We start from the raw sequence: 22,371 nt of genomic DNA, 5'->3' as shown, positions 1-22,371 counted from the left end.
TTAACTCTGTATTTCTCATCCTGCTCTCCATATCCTTTCCTCTTTGGAGTCTTTTCTCAAATACATTAATGATCGTGTCTGTAGCCTCCATTTCCATGTTATAAATTGTATTGAATAGATTTTATTTATTTATTTATAAAATATTTTATAAAATGATTGGATAGACCTTTCTATTTAGCATTTGTAACCTTGTATAAAGATCCAATTCTTTAACTTTAAAACTAAATGATATTTCAACTGAAATAAGGTATACAATTCTATATACTGCTGCGTAGAAGTGAAATAATGATGTTGATTATTTCTACTTATGGCGTGGGTCATTCCAGATCTAAAAGAAATTAGAAATGGTGAGGGTGAATATCCATATGTTATATTATAGTTTTGATAAAACATGTTAAAACACAGGTTAACTTTTAAATACTATGTTTTAACATGTTTTATCAAAACTATAATATAACATATGGATATACACCCTCACCATTTCTAATTTCTTTTAGATCTGGAATGACCCACGCCATAAGTAGAAATAATCAACATCATTATTTCACTTCTACGCAGCAGTATATAGAATTGTATACCTTATTTCAGTTGAAATATCATTTAGTTTTAAAGTTAAAGAATTGGATCTTTATACAAGGTTACAAATGCTAAATAGAAAGGTCTATCCAATCATTTATATTAGACAATTATTTTAATATCTATGTATAAACATATTTAATGGCATCATATTTTGTTTTTAAATATTGTAATAATTATGTCATTGCATTAAGATATCTATTTATTTTATAATCATTATTATTATTTCTACCACATTTATATGATCATTTAAATTAGCTAGTATTAAGATAGATATATTTTTTATATATATAGGCCACTCACACCATCAATATATAGCTACCCATGAAAGTATTTGGGTCATATTTGTTGTGTGTGCACAATTATTTCACATTTCACTATCATATTAAACATTAATACACTGAGTTATCCATTCTCGGCCATGTCAGCTTTTAGCTGTATATATACATTGATTTTCACACTGAAATTGTACATATATGTTCACCACACACTTTTAATACCATTGATTCTCGCACTGAAATTGTATATATATATATATTTATTACATAATTTCAACACCAACTTGTCACGTAATTTATACTTAGCTCCGTCAGCATTTTAAATACACTTATACATTTCGATCACATAAGTATTAGATTAGACTGCATTTTTTCTGTAAACTTACATGTGTTTAAGTTAATTTTTCATTTGGAATTCGAGCCGAAATCAGAATCATTGGGCCAAAACATTATTGCTAAGTGTAGTGCCAGATAGCACTCATTAGCCTTTATTAAAAAACGGACATTAACCAAGAAGACGTCGCTTAGCTGGACAGGGGATTGGCTGACATTTGCATATATACTTATTACAAGCCTTACCCCCCCATCTACGGAGCCTGAGGAAGCCCAAAACGGGCGAAGCGCGTTGCTCTTTCCCCTAAGCAAATTTGTACCTACACAGCCACCATCAAGGAGTGATTCCAGTGGAAGCAGCACTATTTCCGGATGCGGACACTGTTAGCTGCACCTCACGGACTCACGATCCATCTCCGAAGGACTGGCTGTTCTTTCTATTTATTTTTTGCTGTTTTTATGTTGTTATTTGATATCAATTTTTATGAAGTGTTTTTGAGTGCCACGAATGGTTTAATAAACTGTAGTCTGTTTCAACTCAGACTTTTTTCATTTCCACACCACCATCAAGGAGGGGCTACCTGCTATACTTCCCACATTTGGGAGTTAACACTGGAAACCTAAATAGAACAAAAGGACATTTTTATGTGTGCTTGCTCACACGAGGCCGTGTGAGTATTATCCTGTATACCCATTTTTATATTTTTTATATTATTTATATATCACCCCCATGTCATTAAAACATTGAAATCCCAGAAGCAAGACAAGATATATTCTCCCAGGATTGCACTCACACTTGCCCGTGTGAGTGATTGCAGCTTTGGTTGCTTTTTAATTATCATAGTCTGAGATTTATCAACACCACGTGTATTCTTTTCCCTTACATATCTGTTTTTATGTCTATTTGCTCTGAGGGGGATACTACAACTGTGAGCTGTCGGCGAACGTAAGAAGAGAACCAGACCTGAGGAGAGAAAAAACCTTTCCAGCAGCGGGAAAGGAAAGAAAAACGTAAAGATACCTTGTTGTGATAGCATTTACACAAGGCCGTGTAAGTGTTTTTATATACTTTTATTACACCCATCATCATCTATTAGAGGCTAAACATACCATAGTAGGGTTCCTCACCCTGTGCTCCCCCTTCTTTTCTGTATCCCTGTACTAACAAGGATCCTGGATAGATCCTATTGGGGTCAGAGCCACAGGACGAGACGACGAAACTGAGGGGACCCTTGTACATGTTTTCAAGGTTGTAATTATTTGTATATATGTCCCCGGTCATACAGTACATCTTTGAGGGAGCGCCCGGGTTTCCCCTGTTCCATATATCTTAACTGCCCTATACTACACCGAAATAACCTATACTGATTTCTTCCAGATCTGACTCAAGCTTCACACGTTAGACATCGGAACCCCCCCTAACCCAGAAGACAGGTAGGGAACACCTCCCCTCCAATGTATAACATTGCGGGAATGAGGGTACCTGGACATTGAGGGACTGCGGATCAGGTAAGATCCCAGGCGGGATTTCTGCTTTAGATATTGTGAAGCGGGGGCGTCCAGACACTGGTTAAGGGGTGCAGGAAACTAGTCATTCATATTTGGCTTTTTTTTCTAGATCCAATATTTACACACACACACACACACACACACACACACACACACACACACACACACACACACACACACACACACACACACACACACACACACACACACACACACACACACACACACGTAACAAGGACTAATTGTAGTATAATGTAATACAATAAATAAACATATGTCAAAAACGAATGTTCTTACTAAGAATTTATTCAATTTATTTTATTTATGTATTTTTTTAAAAGCGGGCTGGGGGCGGAACTAGGGGCGGGGTTGGGGGCAGAACTAGGGCGGGGTTGGGGCGGGACTAGGGGCGGAGTTGGGGGCGGGACTAGGTGGCGAGTAGATTTTTTGGTTCGGCGAGTAGATTTTTGGGTGATTTGTCAAGCAATATATATATATATATATATATATATATATATATATATATAAGATGGTGCAGAACAATAGGCACTCCGTCTGGTTGAAACAATGTGGGTGCAAATCCAGTATGGTATAAAATAGGCAATATGATACCGTTTGAAGACGAATATCAAAGGCAGCACTCCAGGTAAGTGGTCAAAAGAAATTTGTATTAACAAGACATCTTATCCAACGTTTCGGTCCTCGTGCGGGACCTTCATCACCTTGAGAAAGGTCCCGCACGAGGACCGAAACATTGGATGTCTTGTTAATATAAATTTCTTTTGACCACTTATCTGGAGTGCTGCCTTTGATATTTGTCTTCAAACGGTATCGTATTGCCTATACTGTATATATATATATATATATAAATAATCAAAAATGAATAGACGATACCGTTCTGTGGCTAACGAAAAGCTTTTATTTGTGCGAGCTTTCGAGATACACTGATCTCTGTGGCGGTGTTACAATGAATAAAGCAAGCAAAGGGTTTACTTAAAAACAGTGTCTGTACATATTGTGACATAGTCCAAAGATGTTAGGCAGCTTTCTGCCCCATTTTAGGTCAGAAAGTGCAGGAATAGTTAAAAATGATCCGTTCCATAGCTTCCCATTAACTCAGGCAGCTGGATGGAAAATCCAGACCACAGATTACAATGGCTCTAGTTCTCCCTCACCTGCTCTTCTAATCACATGCACAGGTATTTAGAGCAGAGAGGTTTTGCATTTCACTCTCTCTCCTTAGAGCCTGGAGGCTGGGGGTATCGCTGCTCCCCGGAATCCAGTTCGGGGTGGACGGCCCCTCCAAGTATCATAGTACCAGAGGATTTGCCTGGACACTTGGGACCTTGTTCCCACCACGAACAGATAAGACAAAACAAAACAAATGTTTATTGCTGTTGCTAAAAGACTGTGCTGTATCTAGTGACCCTAAATGAAAGGGCATTGTTTTAAGCTGGGGGAACCAGGTTAGTTGGCCCAGTTAGTTCGCAGTTAGAGGCTGATTCTGATGTGTAGTTAGTTCCCTGAAAGGGATAGGATTTCTTTATATGATTTGGTTTTTATTTCTTAAAAGTGACACTGTGTGAAATGCTATGACACTGATATAAGTGAACTGCTGAATGAAAATGTCTGAGTGCCTCTAACCTACACACATTAAAGCTGCAGTACCTTACTTGGATGAAAATAAAGCAGGCAGAAGCCTGACTTAAGCAATATAATACTTTGCATGAGCCTATTTGTTGTATAATTAACCCTAGAAGACTGTGTCGGGAAGAACCCAGACAGACGTCAGAACTACAAAAGAGGGGCGTTTGTCACATATGGTGGAGAATGCGGGTCAACACTAAAAAGTCTGTGGGTTTGCAAATAAATGCGGGGCTTTGAAATGGCCGCCCAGCTGAACTAAAGTACAGATGCTATGAGTGAAGTCTGTCCCACTGTGTATATCAGTTGTGCTTCTAGCATACACAGAGAATGTGCAAAGTGTGGATGCAATAGCACCGTGAACCCAAACAGAAAGCCAAAATGTTTTGCTGAAAAACAAAAAATTTGCATCTAGCAAGTGCTGTTTGTAAAGCTAATGCCTTTTGCTGAAGTGAGTGAATTTGCAGCTAGCAAGTGCTGTATGTAAGTTGCTGAAGTGAGTGAAATTGTCTCTGCCGGGTTTCTAAAATGGCCGACGTGGAATGTTTGTTTTGCAATGCACGTAATCTTGAAAAACAGTGTCCCTTCAGGCCATACGATGATGATGACGACGACTCGTATGTGGCCCCGGGAGGAGAGCCGTACCCACAGATGAATTTAGTATGCTGGGCCTGTCATAAAGTAGGTCACATGGAAGATGTGTGCCCCAAAATTTTCAAAGACAAACAGCTGCAAAAGCAAGCAATGCCCTATGAGTGCAAGCAAGATGTGGAAGCTAATACCAGTGAGTGTGTACCCAGTACCACTGATATCTCTGGAGCTAATAAAGCAAAAAGAAAGAAGAAGAAAAAGAAAACTGTTCCTCAAGTCACAGAGGAAGTGACCGAGCCACTTGAACCTGCGCTGTCAGGACATGCGTCAGAAAGGCGCTGAGATGTGCTGCAGACCGGAGTGACCGGCAGAATTGTCACGGGAACAGTGGCAAAGGAAAAGGAGGAGCAAAGGGAAGCTGAATCCTTGAACCAGGATAAAGAGGCTTTGGTTTCTGCACTCCAAGCTGCCCGCCATGATTATGAAGTCCTGTGGCAGGATTTGGTGAAGGAGCGAGAATGTTGGAATAAGGTGCAAGAAGCGAACGCCGAGTTACAGAGGTGTATACTCCCAGCTTTACAAGAGTACGAGGCTTTGAAGAAAACAGAGTCTCTCTTACGGAGTGAGCTGGAAGAGGTGACGACTAGTCTGGAAACGGCCAACACCGTAATTGCCACCATGGATGGAAAACAGATTAAGTCTGACAAATCGATTGCTATCCTAAAACAGAAATACGGGAAGGCTCTACAAGAGGTTCACGCGCTCAGCACAGAGGTGCAAAACTCACGCCTGGAGGGCCACGGTCTGAACACAGAGCTGGGAATGTTGAAGCAAACCCATGAGATTGCCCTAAGTGAGTTAGAGACTGTAAAGCAAGAAAATGAGAGTCTGAAATTGGAAAATTCAGGTTTGACTGACCAAGCAGAAAAAGTAAAGAAACAGTTGACTCAGGAAAAATTAGAAGTGCAGGAAGCACTACAGAATGCATTGATGCACACTCAGAGCCAGCACCAGGAAGAAATGGACGCTCTGAGAACAGAATTGCGACATGTATGCACAAAACAGAATTCTCTCATGGAGGAACTTAACGTTTTGAAAAAGGAGAAAAGCATTAGAATAATTCAGAAGCACTGCAAAGCTCTTATCCAAGGAAGAAGGGAAAGAGAAAATTATCGGAGTAAACGCGCCGCAACTATCATCCTACAGGCTGCCTACAGAGGGATGAAAATTTGTCAGTTCAATCGCTGGAATAAAGCAGCCTGTGTTCTTCAATCATTCTACCGTGCCCTCATGGTACGAAACAGATTCCTCATTATGAAAGGAGCAACTATAAAAATCCAGTCTCTAACTAGGATGACACAGAACAGGATTCGCTATCAAACCCTGAGAAATGCGTCACTGGTTATCCAGCGGTACTTCCGCCTGAATAAATGTAGGCCTCAGGAAAGAGAGGCCCAAGACTACATGCCTGCCGACTGCAAAGGTAAAATGCCACAGGGTACAGCCGGAGTTAGTGAGAGCTCCATCAATGTGAAGGTGCTCCAGGTAATCAGTGCTTCATCTTCTAAGTACCATATAATTTCCCCAAAGGGAAAATCCCAAATCTCTGAGAGTGATGGTCGTGAGAAAATACATGGCAGTAAGAAGTACCATAAAGGTTCAAAGGTTGCAAAGCAAAAGCGACGAAGGTCAACACTGGCCTTGAATTTTTCCGGATCTCGCCACTCTGGGCCACAATATAAAGACAAAGACTATCCGGCCCCAGAGTTCTGTCAGAAGCTAAAGAAACAGTCCAGTCATTTGCAGGTTGCAGCGGGTGTTGAAATTAAGTCAGAAGATGTAATGGACTGGAAGTCAAGAAAAAAAAAAGTTAAAATGTTTGGGAATGACCGATTTTTATGTTATTTGAGTGGACTATGTCACTTAACTTTGCAAATAAGCTAGTGTAGTTATGCTATATTAGGCCTCTAGAATAAGCATTTTGTCAATATTACAATGTTATATTGGTTCTCTGTGTTGAAAATGTAGCTAAACTACAAATTAATATACAGGGTTGATGGCCCTTAAGATTACAAGGCTGTAGTATAAGAAGAAAAAAAAAATATTGGTAGCTTACAATATAGAAAAAATGCCCTTTTCGGTTGGTAAATATATAATGAGGTTCATATTCTAGAGTAGAAAAACCCAGGGTGGTAATAGAAATTGTCTGGTTTTGTGAATATATTTAGCATATCCTGGGTTGTAAGAATGTGTGCTAGACACTTATTTTTCAAAATAGTTCCCTAATAGAGAGCAACAAAATTTGTTTGCCAAGTATAGTCTCTTATGATGAAACCGATTGTCCATGATTGCCGTGGAAAAAGTTCATATTCGTGTCATGTGAATACTTAATATTGTACTGAGGAGTTAGCTCAAGTATTTCAGGTAGGACGCTCACCCCAGTGAGGTCCATGGCCGCTCACCCCAGTAGGTGTGAGCTGGGGAGGGGGATATGTGACATAGTCCAAAGATGTTAGGCAGCTTTCTGCCCCATTTTAGGTCAGAAAGTGCAGGAATAGTTAAAAATGATCCGTTCCACAGCTTCCCATTAACTCAGGCAGCTGGATGGAAAATCCAGACCACAGATTACAATGGCTCTAGTTCTCCCTCACCTGCTCTTCTAATCACATGCACAGGTACTTAGAGCAGAGAGGTTTTGCATTTCACTCTCTCTCCTTAGAGCCTGGAGGCTGGGGGTATCGCTGCTCCCCGGAATCCAGTTCAGGGTGGACGGCCCCTCCAAGTATCATAGTACCAGAGGATTTGCCTGGACACTTGGGACCGTGTTCCCACCACGAACAGATAAGACAAAACAAAACAAATGTTTATTGCTGTTGCTAAAAGACTGTGCTGTATCTAGTGACCCTACATGAGAGGGCATTGTTTTAAGCTGGGGGAACCAGGTTAGTTGGCCCAGTTAGTTTGCAGTTAGAGGCTGATTCTGATGTGTAGTTAGTTCCCTGAAAGGGATAGGATTTCTTCATATGATTTGGTTTTTATTTCTTAAAAGTGACACTGTGTGAAATGCTATGACACTGATATAAGTGAACTGCTGAATGAAAATGTCTGAATGCCTCTAACCTACACATGTTAAAGCTGCAGTACCTTACTTGGATGAAAATAAAGCAGGCAGAAGCCTGACTTAAGCAATATAATACTTTGCATGATCCTGTTTGTTGTATAATTAACCCTAGAAGACTGTGTCGGGAAGAACCCAGACAGACGTCAGCACTACAAAAGAGGGGCGTTTGTCACAATATACAGTACATACACATACTGTATATATTTTATTAAACATATAGCACTTAAGATTCAAATGCCATTGGATGAGACAATGAAATAAGAAAACAGTATTAGCAACGTGATATTGCATAAATAATCATAGGAACTTGTTCAGAAATTTAGACAAGAATAGCAAATATCTAAAACAGAAAATGACTGGAGAAAAAACTAAAGAACAATTGTAAAACTATAAATACTAAAATGGAGTCAATACGAATGGATACGGAAAATACTATAATCAGTCATAGATTAAAATACTTAATTAAGAAACCTTTATATCAGACAACTATTTGTTAACAAAACTTTCTAAATCACATAACCTTTTATGGAGAATACATTTACAAGAAATTACCATTCTGCACTTCCAAAAATACTTTGGAAATATAGGATATTTATACCCACTGAACAAAAAAAAAGACACTAAATCAATAAGTTGGATGGTGAAAAGTAAATATAATGACTGAATCTAATAAAGTAACCAAACATCAAGCTCTGCATATAGGCCCCTAGGGGCCAAAGTCTTCATTTGATAAATCCCAAAAGTTTCTTATTTAGAGAGAGCCTTTAACCTATCACCCCTACATCTAATGGGATGTACCACCTGGATAGCTTTATACCTCATAACACTATAATGACTTTGGTGGTGAATCTTAAAATGGCAAGGTACACTGTGTTTATCCATACCGAGTTTAATATTCCTAGCGTGTTCTAGGATTCTTGTTTTCAAAAAACGTTTTGTGTGGCCTATATATTGGAGTCCATAAGGGCACTCCAACATATAGACTACATACGAAGTCTTACAGGAAATGCAGTCTTCTATATGGTATTTAATATTAGTGACAGAAGAAGTAATAAACTTCCTGTCACTATGTAGAAGACTGCAGGCCCTACACTTACCACAGCTGAAGTTGCCCATCGATTTAGAGACCAATCATGTTTTATCTGGTAGTTTTGTGACATTCTGTGCCAGGACCCAACTCATAAAATAAAGAGGAAGGACTCGCTCATTACACCTCTGTTTTACTCAACAAATCAACTTGTCCATTTCTGTGTTACAATTTCCTTTTGGTCAGTATTAGTTCCTCTCATCTTTTACCATTAAATATATTAGTTTTGCATAGTTTTAGATGTTGATGACATTGATCACATTTATAAAATTCTCCTCCTTAAGCTTTGGTTACTTTGTGGACTTCATGCTTTTTTTTTTTTTTAAGGGTAGTGCCAGAGTAGTTTTCTTAAACACTACAACACAGAAACTATTAATTATTTACACATGAAAGTGGTAAATCAAATGGAACTTTTCAAAAGCTTTAAAAGTTTACTTATCCATGAAAGTTACATAATGAAAAAGAATTCCTCAAAGATTCAGGGGAGCGCCAATGTTCACGTGATTATATGAAAAAGAAAAATAAAGGCAACATAGTGTGATACAGTCTCAATTCTTTCTTTCTAGTGAAAAAGGTAATCCACTCACAATTTTCCTTTCAAAAATCAGGCATTACAGAGACACTCCTCTCTCTGTTTAGAGCAATGAACATGGATATCCACAGGTGTAGACCCCTTTCACTTTTTCTCCACCACCGCACGAATACCCAGAAATAATAAGAAATACCAAAATTGCGCAATAACGTCTTAAAATGTATTGGAGATCATCACAGATAAAACATATGGCTATGCACTCACATGAGGAATAATAGGTAGAGTCATTGTACGAAATCCTGATAGATAAAGCAATTCACCGGTACACAGTGTGTTTCTTCCCTCTGCTTCTCTGCTCCCATCAACGTCACATCCGGTTGACGCAGGGCTGTGGGCGGAAGTGCTGTAAGGGGGATCTCCGGCTGCCAGGACTTCGCAACTGTGACTTGCACAGACTGGATGCTACGCGTTTCGTCGGTACGACTTCTTCAGGAATCTAATTGCCCTATCACTGCTTAGCATATTTATAGGCACAGAACTTGTGAATTAATTAATCACTTAATTGCAATCCATATGATAAAAGAAATTTTCATTAAAAAGTTTTTTAATACAAAATCTTCGTACTACTAGTAAAATAATTTAATATTGACATACATTACTACATTAATCTAATGATTCAAACCTGGGGGGGGAGATAGAAAAAGCAAAATGAGTACTTTATAAAAATAGTGCAGACAATCAATACAGCAAGCAGAAGAGATGCTTATCACAAAAAAGCTCCTACAGTATGTCAATGCTGACATTTAACCCCTCTGGAACCAGCGTTTGGAGTCTATGGATCCAGTATGTTTCACGCTGGGCCAGAAGGGTTAATCTGTCACCACCTCTCCAGTGAACAGGGACATGCTCTATTCCTTTATATGTTACCAGTGTAGGATCTGAATGGTGGTAAATGCCAAAATGTTTGGAAACACAATGGGTTAACAAATTTTTCTTAATATTCCCCATGTGTTCCAATATGCGGACTTTAAGGGGTCGTGATGTTCTCCCCACATATTGTAGGCCGCATGGGCACTCCAATATATACACTACATATGAGTATTTACAATTTATATACTGGTTGATCTTAAACATTTCATTCGTTATATTTGATTTAAAAGTAAATTTTTCCGCACTTTTTTGAACACAGGCTTTGCACGAAATGCAACCGTAAAAACCAATTGGTTTATTTAACCAAGAACCACTATCTTTTTTCCTTTTCATGGTAGTGGGGGCAAGCAGACTTTTCAGATTGGGCGCTTTTTTAAAAATGACACAAGGTTTCTCTGGAATGTGGCCACATAATACAGGGTCATTCATAAGTACGTGCCAGTGTTTAGATATTATTTTCTTAATCTGAGCAGACTCTCTATTGAATTCCGTAATAAAAGACATACCATATTTCATATTGTTGGTTACATTTTTTCTTTTACTTGTTGTAATTTTGGGCTGAATGATATCACCTCTTGGTACTGATTCTAATTTCTGTATAGCTTTATTTATAATATTTTCCCCATATTTACGTTCCCTGAATTTTTCAATTAATATCTCAGATTGTTCTAAGTACATATTTGCATCTGTACAGTTCTTTTTGATGCGTCTCAGTTGGCCATATGGGATGTTATGTATCCAGTTCTTATCATGACAACTTGTCTCCAGGATAAAATTATTTGCATCAACTGGTTTAAAGTGTGTTTTCGTATTTATTCTCCCTTCTTTTACATATATTACTAAGTCAAGGAACACAATTTCGTTTGGACTAGTGGCTGAGGTAAATTTAATGTTCTGATTATTTTCATTCAATCCAATCAGGAAGGAGTCAAGAGATGATTGATCTCCCTGCCATACAATCACCACATCGTCAATGAAGCGCCGCCAGAGGACCAAATTTGCCCCGAGCCCATGCTGGGGCCAGATGGAATTATGTTCCCAGTGGCCCATAAATAAATTAGCATAGCTAGGGGCAAATTTGGTCCCCATGGCGGTCCCACATAACTGTAGATAGTTCGTGTCATTAAAACTAAAATAGTTCTTCTCCAGAATAAATCTAATGGATTTTAGAAGAAAGTCAACCTGCTCCACCAACAACGATTCATCATTACTTAAATAGAATTCTACTGCATTACAACCATCATCATGTGAAATATCCAGTTCTTATCATGACAACTTGTCTCCATGATAAAATTATTTGCATCAACTGGTTTAAAGTGTGTTTTCGTATTTATTCTCCCTTCTTTTACATATATTACTAAGTCAAGGAACACAATTTCGTTTGGACTAGTGGCTGAGGTAAATTTAATGTTCTGATTATTTTCATTCAATCCAATCAGGAAGGAGTCAAGAGATGATTGATCTCCCTGCCATACAATCACCACATCGTCAATGAAGCGCCGCCAGAGGACCAAATTCGCCCTGAGCCCATGCTGGGGCCAGATGGAATTATGTTCCCAGTGGCCCATAAATAAATTAGCATAGCTAGGGGCTAATTTGGTCCCCATGGCGGTCCCACATAACTGTAGATAGTTCGTGTCATTAAAACTAAAATAGTTCTTCTCCAGAATAAATCTAATGGATTTTAGAAGAAAGTCAACCTGCTCCATCAACAACGATTCATCATTACTTAAATAGAATTCTACTGCATTACAACCATCATCATGTGAAATTGAGGTGTAAAGAGAACTAACATCAGCAGTAGCTAGTAAAAAATTATCTTGCCATTCAATGGTGTCTAGAATTCGGATTATATCTACTGAATCCCTGATGTGTGATCTTAAATCTTTAACATATTTCTGTAAGAAATGATCTATGTATTCTGAAAGGTTGCTTGTCAAAGAGTCTATACCAGAAATTATTGGTCTTCCTGGCGGACGGGAAATACATTTATGCAGTTTGGGGAGGAAATAGAACAGATTAAGTTTGGGATTCTCATTCATCAGGTACTTAAATTCATTGCTGTTCAAAACCTGAAGTTCTTTCCCCATTTCCAACAGGCCCCTTAGTTCTCTTTGAAAATCATTTGTGGGTTTTTTTTCTAATATTTTATAAGTATCCTTTTCTCCCAATAGTCTATTTGCTTCCTACATATAATAACTTTTATTTAAAATTACCACTCCCCCCCTTTATCTGCCTGCTTGATGACAATATCTTCTCTATCCTGTAGTTCTTTAAGTGCATCTCTTTCTCTTTTACTTAAATTGTTTTTGAACTTTGTTTTAGAACTAATGTCCACAAGATTCTTAAAGTCATTATTGATTAGTTGATAATACACATTAAGAAAGTCCCCCTTCTCCTGACTGGGATGAAATTTTGACTTCGGTTTCAAATTTGTATGAATGTATCCCTGATTACCACTGACAATGGGTAGTATTGAGTTTGACTTATCAATATTCAATTTTTCAGATTCCAGACCCAAAAAATGTCTCTTTACTGTCATTTTTCTTATGAATTTATTCGCATCTATAAAAAGTTTAAAATTGTTAGGTCCTATTGTTGGTGCAAATGTTAGTCCCTTTTTAATCACATTTTCCTGAAAATCAGTTAATACAATATTACTCAAATTAAAAATGTTATTTTTATTTTTATTTGTACTCTCTTTTGCTGTTTTCTTTAAAACCTTCTTCCTTCTCCCTCGTTTCCCTCTCTTAGTTTTCTCCTTTTGAGTGCAGTGAGAGATTCTGACATTTCCAGGGGAGCAAATCTGTTCTCCGTTACCCAGAAATGTGAAGGCTCCCTGTCCCCTAAAATATAATCCGAATTCTAGATACCATTGAATGGCAAGATAATTTTTTACTAGCTACTGCTGATGTTAGTTCTCTTTACACCTCAATTTCACATGATGATGGTTGTAATGCAGTAGAATTCTATTTAAGTAATGATGAATCGTTGTTGGTGGAGCAGGTTGACTTTCTTCTAAAATCCATTAGATTTATTCTGGAGAAGAACTATTTTAGTTTTAATGACACGAACTATCTACAGTTATGTGGGACCGCCATGGGGACCAAATTTGCCCCTAGCTATGCTAATTTATTTATGGGCCACTGGGAACATAATTCCATCTGGCCCCAGCATGGGCTCGGGGCAAATTTGGTCCTCTGGCGGCGCTTCATTGACGATGTGGTGATTGTATGGCAGGGAGATCAATCATCTCTTGACTCCTTCCTGATTGGATTGAATGAAAATAATCAGAACATTACATTTACCTCAGCCACTAGTCCAAACGAAATTGTGTTCCTTGACCTAGTAATATATGTAAAAGAAGGGAGAATAAATACGAAAACACACTTTAAACCAGTTGATGCAAATAATTTTATCCTGGAGACAAGTTGTCACGATAAGAACTGGATACATAACATCCCATATGGCCAACTGAGACGCATCAAACAGAACTGTACAGATGCAAATATGTACTTAGAACAATCTGAGATATTAATTGAAAAATTCAGGGAACGTAAATATGGGGAAAATATTATAAATAAAGCTATACAGAAATTAGAATCAGTACCAAGAGGTGATATCATTCAGCCCAAAATTACAACAAGTAAAAGAAAAAATGTAACCAACAATATGAAATATGGTATGTCTTTTATTACGGAATTCAATAGAGAGTCTGCTCAGATTAAGAAAATAATATCTAAACACTGGCACGTACTTATGAATGACCCTGTATTATGTGGCCACATTCCAGAGAAACCTTGTGTCATTTTTAAAAAAGCGCCCAATCTGAAAAGTCTGCTTGCCCCCACTACCATGAAAAGGAAAAAAGATAGTGGTTCTTGGTTAAATAAACCAATTGGTTTTTACGGTTGCATTTCGTGCAAAGCCTGTGTTCAAAAAAGTGCGGAAAAATTTACTTTTAAATCAAATATAACGAATGAAATGTTTAAGATCAACCAGTATATAAATTGTAAATACTCATATGTAGTGTATATATTGGAGTGCCCATGCGGCCTACAATATGTGGGGAGAACATCACGACCCCTTAAAGTCCGCATATTGGAACACATGGGGAATATTAAGAAAAATTTGTTAACCCATTGTGTTTCCAAACATTTTGGCATTTACCACCATTCAGATCCTACACTGGTAACATATAAAGGAATAGAGCATGTCCCTGTTCACTGGAGAGGTGGTGACAGATTAACCCTTCTGGCCCAGCGTGAAACATACTGGATCCATAGACTCCAAACGCTGGTTCCAGAGGGGTTAAATGTCAGCATTGACATAGGAGCTTTTTTGTGATAAGCATCTCTTCTGCTTGCTGTATTGATTGTCTGCACTATTTTTATAAAGTACTCATTTTGCTTTTTCTATCTCCCCCCCAGGTTTGAATCATTAGATTAATGTAGTAATGTATGTCAATATTAAATTATTTTACTAGTAGTACGAAGATTTTGTATTAAAAAACTTTTTAATGAAAATTTCTTAATGTTTTTAATTATGTAACATTCATGTTTATTAAATAGATTGTCATTTTTATACCATTGTGTGTTATAATAATTTTTTGGAGCACTACTATGTAATGAGTAGTTGCGTAACAATTACCATCAATTACCATCAAGTTTTTATCATATGGATTGCAATTAAGTGATTAATTAATTCACAAGTTATGTGCCTATAAATATGCTAAGCAGTGATAGGGCAATTAGATTCCTGAAGAAGTCGTACCGACGAAACGCGTAGAATCCTGTGTCCAGCATCCAGTCTGTGCAAGTCACAGTTGCGAAGTCCTGGCAGCCGGAGATCCCCCTTACAGCACTTCCGCCCACAGCCCTGCGTCAACCGGATGTGAAGTTGATGGGAGCAGAGAGGCAGAGGGAAGAAACACACTGTGTACCGGTGAATTGCTTTATCTATCAGGATTTCGTACAATGACTCTACCTATTATTCCTCATGTGAGTGCATAGCCATATGTTTTATCTGTGATGATCTCCAATACATTTTAAGACGTTATTGCGCAATTTTGGTATTTCTTATTATTTCTGGGTATTTGTGCGGTGGTGGAGAAAAAGTGAAAGGGGTCTACACCTGTGGATATCCATGTTCATTGCTCTAAACGGAGAGAGGAGTGTCTCTGTAATGCCTGATTTTTGAAAGGAAAATTGTGAGTGGATTACCTTTTTCACTAGAAAGAAAGAATTGAGACTGTATCACACTATGTTGCCTTTATTTTTCTTTTTCATATAATCACGTGAACATTGGCGCTCCCCTGAATCTTTGAGGAATTCTGCAATCAAAAAGACTAAGAGAACAGTCTTTACAAGGGTTTTGAGTAGCTTTTCTATTAGCACCTTTTACACTGGGTGGTTGATTTATCACATGATTAACTAATAGATCACAGTTCACGTTGTAATTGAATTTATAGATATTGTTTCTGTCATTTGCTTTTAAACACATTGTTACACATATTTCACTTTTTTAGGACATTATTATAAGTAAGCGCCGTTGCAATCACATTGTTTTCAATAATGAAAAAGAACAAGAGAAATTTAGTTGGTTTGTTCCAATTGACTTAACTATTCACAAGTCAATGATTTAGTTATACTGCTGAAGGAAAATCTGAAGAGACTTTGTGGTTTCAGAAGTTCATCCATTTATAAATAATTTGTATGCCTGAACCACAAAAAGAATTGGTTTACCAAAATGTTGTACTTCATAACATTCTAACATCACTACTGGGTATATTGTAGTACAATACGTCCGTGTTGGCAACTCAATTGTGCACTAGTTAGTAGTTTTAGCTACTGTATGTAGACAACCAAAATATTCACAAATATGGTGAATGCTAGATCTTTGAGTGCTACAAGAAACAGCAGGGCACAATGGACAAATCAAAAACAAGGTGTTTAATCAGCCATAAGATCCAATGTTTCAGCTTTTGTCAAGGTGAGGGCTATACACAATAAGAAATACCACAATATATATATATATATATATATATATATATATATATATATATATATATATATATATATACATGTAGATGTATCAGTACCGTGTTAGCCGAGCTTCAATAATCAAAAAATAAATAGATGATACCGTTCTGTGGCTAACGAAATGCTTTTATTTGTGCGAGCTTTCAAGATACACTGATCTCTTCTTCCGGCGATGTTACAATGAATGAAGCAAGGATAACTTAAAAACAGTGTCTCTTGGAATGTTATCTGTGCTTGTCCTTCCCCCGGTGTGGATGTGTTTTATGGCTAGAGGTGTCAAAGGGTAACTGAAAGCAAGTGAAGAAAGAGTGTGTATGTGTATCAGTGTGAATAAAAATGAATGGAGAGCCCACAGTATAAACAGTGCTCTACACAAGGTGTGTGTGGAGTGAGAGGGATATAAATGGTGTGGGTGGATGTGGAAATGTGAGAGTTTGTAGCACAACTAAAAGTGTGTGTGGATACTATGTGGTCCCTATTGGTGTATATGGATGGAAAAATAAGGAGTATTAGTATGTGTGAGAGACAGCAGTGTGTGCATACATATAGCACAGTATGTACAGACATGGCCTTTAGCGCTCATGGGAAGAGAGTTCGCTAGTGTCAGTAATGACTCATAAAATTTCGATCTCTGTTTAGGCCACTGCTAAGTGTCCCGAACAGTTGCAAGCACAGATAACATTCCAAGAGACACTGTTTTTAAGTTATCCTTGCTTCATTCATTGTAACATCGCCGGAAGAAGAGATCAGTGTATCTCGAAAGCTCGCACAAATAAAAGCATTTCGTTAGCCACAGAATGGTATCATCTATTTATTTTTTGATTATATATATATATATGACAATCACCTACTTGTCTCACTCACTCGCAGCTGCATCAAGGCACCAATGCAATTCCAGCACCACACCACGCAGATGCATGGCGTGATGTCAGAGCGTCAGTACCACAAACGTGATGCGGGCGCATGGCCCATCAGTCACCATTGAGTTGGAACACTCCTGAAAGAGGAGAGAACGCATCTGATTCCTCTTTGGTGACTCAGACGCTGTGCAGGAAGGTGGGGAAACAAACCCCACAATATAAAAAAAGAATCACCAACCTTTTGTGAGGATTGGGCGTAAGCTCTGCTCCAGAGTTTGATTCAGACTTGCTGCAGGCATCCTCATCAGCTCCTGCTGTGTGCACTCTGCACACCATCTAATCAGCACTCTGGTTTCACTTTCAGCCTCTGCTGACCAGCAGTTCATCAATTGGCTGACTCACCCTTTATATGTTCAGTCTTTGACTCTGCAATTTGGCTGAGCATAATACTTTGTTTCTTGTGATGTTGTAATGGTCGGAAGCACTATATTATTTCTTGTCTTGCCTTGCTTTGCCCTGTCTGTTCTGCCTTGCAGTCTCATCTGAACCTGCACCACAGATTCATCTACTATTCTACCATCTCCTGCCCTCAACGTTGGCTACGCGACATCTACTTTCCTCCTATCTCCAACCCCTGCCCACGGCGATTCTCCTACCCTGACCCGGCTACACGACTACGAACCTGCACACGTGGTTGCTCGGCTCCGGGTCGGTGTTTACCAATCCCCACCTCAGCCTCGTGGTCCTGTCAAAGTAAGTTTGTTATATACAGTATTTGCTTTTTGCAAATGTTTACACAGCTTTAGTTTATTCACTTACACGTGTTCAAGAGCCCAGACCCTTGCATCACCAGTGACCAACCTGCAACAAGTTTCTGTCTCATGTGTGTCTCATACAGTTGCAGCAATTGATTTAATTCATTTTTAAACATATTAGTTCTCTCCTTGACATTATTTTTACTTTATCTAATAAAGGTTCAATTTTCTTTTCACATTAATCTGCGAGGCTGAGGGCATCATGGGTGGAGACGTCTGTAAATATATATATCGAAAATTTAATTACTCTCTCTAGAGTGTGCAACAGTTCATTAATAACCCCAAAGCATTACTTATTAAAGAATTGTTTAATGTATATAAAATTACAGTGCTTCAAATTACAGAAAAAAATTATTACAAAAAATAGTTACAATAAATGCAGAAGTTTCTTTAAATAACAGAATAAAACATAAAACAAAAAGCCCTATATAGTATATTACCAAATGTCAGTTTTTTTCCCCAAAGAGGTCATTGGTGTAGAAATACGAAAATTCACGTGTTTGGTCTCAAACACACCTCTGTTGAATTCTGATTCCTATCTTTAGGGCAGGCGGTATACTATTCTTTTCTCCATTGAAACAAAATAAGCCCACCCCTGTTATACATCAGCTTCTAGGTTGCCAGTTTTACGACAGAGAAAAATAACCTCTTTTGACGTTGAAAAGTTTTGACTCAATATATAAACGTACACATAACGTCCTTTCTCTCTCTTAGGCAGACGTGAGTCAAATCAATAAATTAAGGTGATTATGATGGATGTAACAAGACTAATATTGACCGTCTAGATCCTAAATTTGAGTGACAAATGAATATCTGTCCTTGGCAACGTCTTACCCATGTAGTGTGTGGTATGCTTTGATTTGTCTTTTTGTCACGATTACAAATTTGTACCTGTTATTATCCAGCGTAGATGACGTCACATGATATTATAATTTTTAATAAAGTCATCCAACTAAGGCGCGATCTGTGTATCATTCAGGAATGTTTGGTGTTCTTTGAGGCTGAAAGAATAGTATCTTGCTATCATAGTTACATAGTTACATAGTAGATGAGGTTGAAAAAAGACTTCCGTCCATCAAGGTCAACCAATGCTAAATTTAGACAACAGATTCTTTATCCTATATATATACTTATTGATCCAGAGGAAGGCAAACAAAAAACCCCATTAAGGGGAAAAATTAATTCCTTCCTGACTCCAAGAATTGGCAATCGGATTAATCCCTGGATCAACATCCTTCCCATGTATACTTATTTGGTATATCCCTGTATACCTTTCCCATGTATACTTATTTGGTATATCCCTGTATACCTTTCCCATCTAAAAAGATGTCCAACCTTTTTTTTGAACAAATCTATTGTATCTGCCATCACAGTCTCCATGGGTAATGAATTCCACATTTTAACTGCCCTTACTGTAAAGGACCCTTTCCTTTGTTGCTGGTGAAATTTCCTTTCCTCCAACCTTAAGGGATGGTCCCGAGTCCTTTGTACTGCTCGTGGGATGAATAGTTCTTTTGAAAGCTCCTTGTATTGTCCCTGAATATATTTGTATATAGTTCTCATATCCCCTCTTAGACGCCTCTTTTCTAAGGTAAATAAATCTAATTTAGCTAGCCTCTCCTCATAAGTTAGAATGTCCATCCCCTTTATTAATTTGGTGGCTCTTCTCTGCACTCTCTCTAGTTCCATAATGTCTTTTCTTAGGATTGTTGCCCAAAATTGTACTCCATATTCAAGGTGTGGTCTTACTAATGCTTTGTAAAGGGGCATAATTATGTTTACTTCCGTTTCATCCATTGCCCGTTTGATGCAAGATATCGTTTATGGTCTTCTAAATGACACGTCACTTTTTGTGATAGCCCCCTATTAAGACCTCTTTATAGGTCTGCCCAGACCCAGGAAGAGTCTTGACCTATCATAAACCCAACATATTGTATTTTTAAAATCAAACTGTAGCTACATTAACCCCTGAAGCACCAGATTGATTAAAATACATAATATTTCATAATATTATCATGACAGTCTGTGTAAGTTTATGTATTGGAGACAAATTTGCACACCAGCACAGGGATAGGAATATTAAGATTAAAGCGGATATTGAGTTTGTCCATGGAAAACCGCAGTTTGACATGGTCATAAATCAAACTAGGCAAAAATCTGTATTCTGTATTGTCATTGAAGACCAAGACAATTCACCAGGATCAAGGCACCTGACAGGGCAAAGTTGACAAAGTGTATTAATTTCAGTTGGAGCCAACGGGCATAACACAGTTATAGAAAAGAGCTTACACTGAGCAAAACAGAGTTTATGGGGGGGGGGGGGGTGAATCCTAGCTAGCAAGATGCTGTGCACCACTTCGGTAGGCTTACCAAGGAGTACTTCCACATTCGCAGGGGTTCTGGTCTCTCAACATCTTAGGGATAACATCTGCAGAAGTTCAAATCTCCCTCCCAGATCGGCACGGTGTCTCATTCTGGTGTGTCTCCGGTAAAGCCCATCGCCTAGTTATCTTACACACTGTCTAGGGATGACTACGGAACTGGGTTCGACAGCCCTTTAAATAGCCCTTTAAATAGACTGAGTAAGGTAAACAGTCTATGGAGGGGAGCTGCCAACCGATCACAGTGTGGATAGTACGTAACTTTGCAACTAATATTGACAGATTTACTATAAATCATTCTTCCTGTTACTACACAGGTTATTAAGAATCTATATATTAGCGTTAGGGACCCCTGAATTGTGGTCTGCCGTGCAGTTGGCTCAGGGGCTTACAACAATTTTGGCTAAAAATTTTAAACTAAAAGACCATTTTACTCGATATTTATACATATATATTTAGGCACTGTACCGTGTATGAGTTTCACTGGATGTGCTAAAAACTGAGCTCTGTCTGTGTTTTATGTTCTGTCTCTGATTTTAAATGGATAGTACGTGCTGGCCAATCACAGAGCGAGGGGTGGCCTGTGATAGACCAATCCGGGCGGTGATTGTGCATCTAGGTCAGCCCACAGTTACACTGGCGACACACTTTATTCGAGCACGGCTAGTCCCGCGAATTCGGGTATACTCGGGTGTATTCAGGTTTCTGATATTTTTCAGCCAGAGTGCATTGCGTTATTTTCCGGCAGGAATTTAAGCTTTTTATTCCGGCTGGTTACAATACTGCAATGCCGTCAAAATACACATGGTGGCGCTTGCGAGCTATTCTCTGTGAAGCCGTCCCCTATAATGAATTGTAATGCAGTATACAGTATATATATATATACAGTACTGTATAACAACAACCCCTGTAAGCCCTAACATACAGTACTGTACAGTACTGTACTGTATATGCACATACATAAATGATACTACTGTATGGGCGGCGGGGGCGAGATGTGTTTGCAGCAGAGAGAGATCCGCTGCTCTCTCTCTGCGCAAACATCCACACATTAAAAATTATTTGAAATACATTTTTATTGATAGTGTAGATGTGCAGGGGGTCTCCGGAGCTGAACCGCGTTGGTTTTAGGTCTGGGGACCCCGTGCCCCCCGAGATACAGGCCCCTTTAGGGGGTGCCGGTATCCAGCTCTGCGTTAAAAGCCCCGATCACGTGACCGCGGCCTGTAAACCAAGCAGAGCAGAGGGATACCGGCACCCCCTAAAGGGGCCTGTATCTCGGGGGGCACGGGGTCCCCAGACCTGAAACCTGTGCGCTTCTGCTCTGGAGACCCTCTGCACATGTACAGTATCAATAAAACACATACAATATACAGTATAAATAAACACTCGTTCTTTACCTTAGCGTCTATGCGCTATGGTAAAGAAGCATTATTTTAATAATATTGTACAGTGAGCAGGGGGTTCCCTGAGCCAGAAATTAATGATTAATGCTCAGGGAACCCCCCCCCCCCTGCTCCTGATCAATATTATTAAAAATACGGAAAATGCTGCGTCATTACCATAGCGGATAGCCGCTAAGGCAATGAAGGGGTTAACCCACCGTGCCCGCTTTATTGTGTGTAGTGGGGATGGGTGAGGGGGGTATTTGGCCCTTGGTGTGAGTTTACGAC

The sequence above is a fragment of the Ascaphus truei genome, chromosome 1 (assembly GCF_040206685.1).
Source record: "Ascaphus truei isolate aAscTru1 chromosome 1, aAscTru1.hap1, whole genome shotgun sequence".
Taxonomy (NCBI): Eukaryota; Metazoa; Chordata; class Amphibia; order Anura; family Ascaphidae; genus Ascaphus; species Ascaphus truei.
This window is presented reverse-complemented; position numbering follows the sequence as displayed.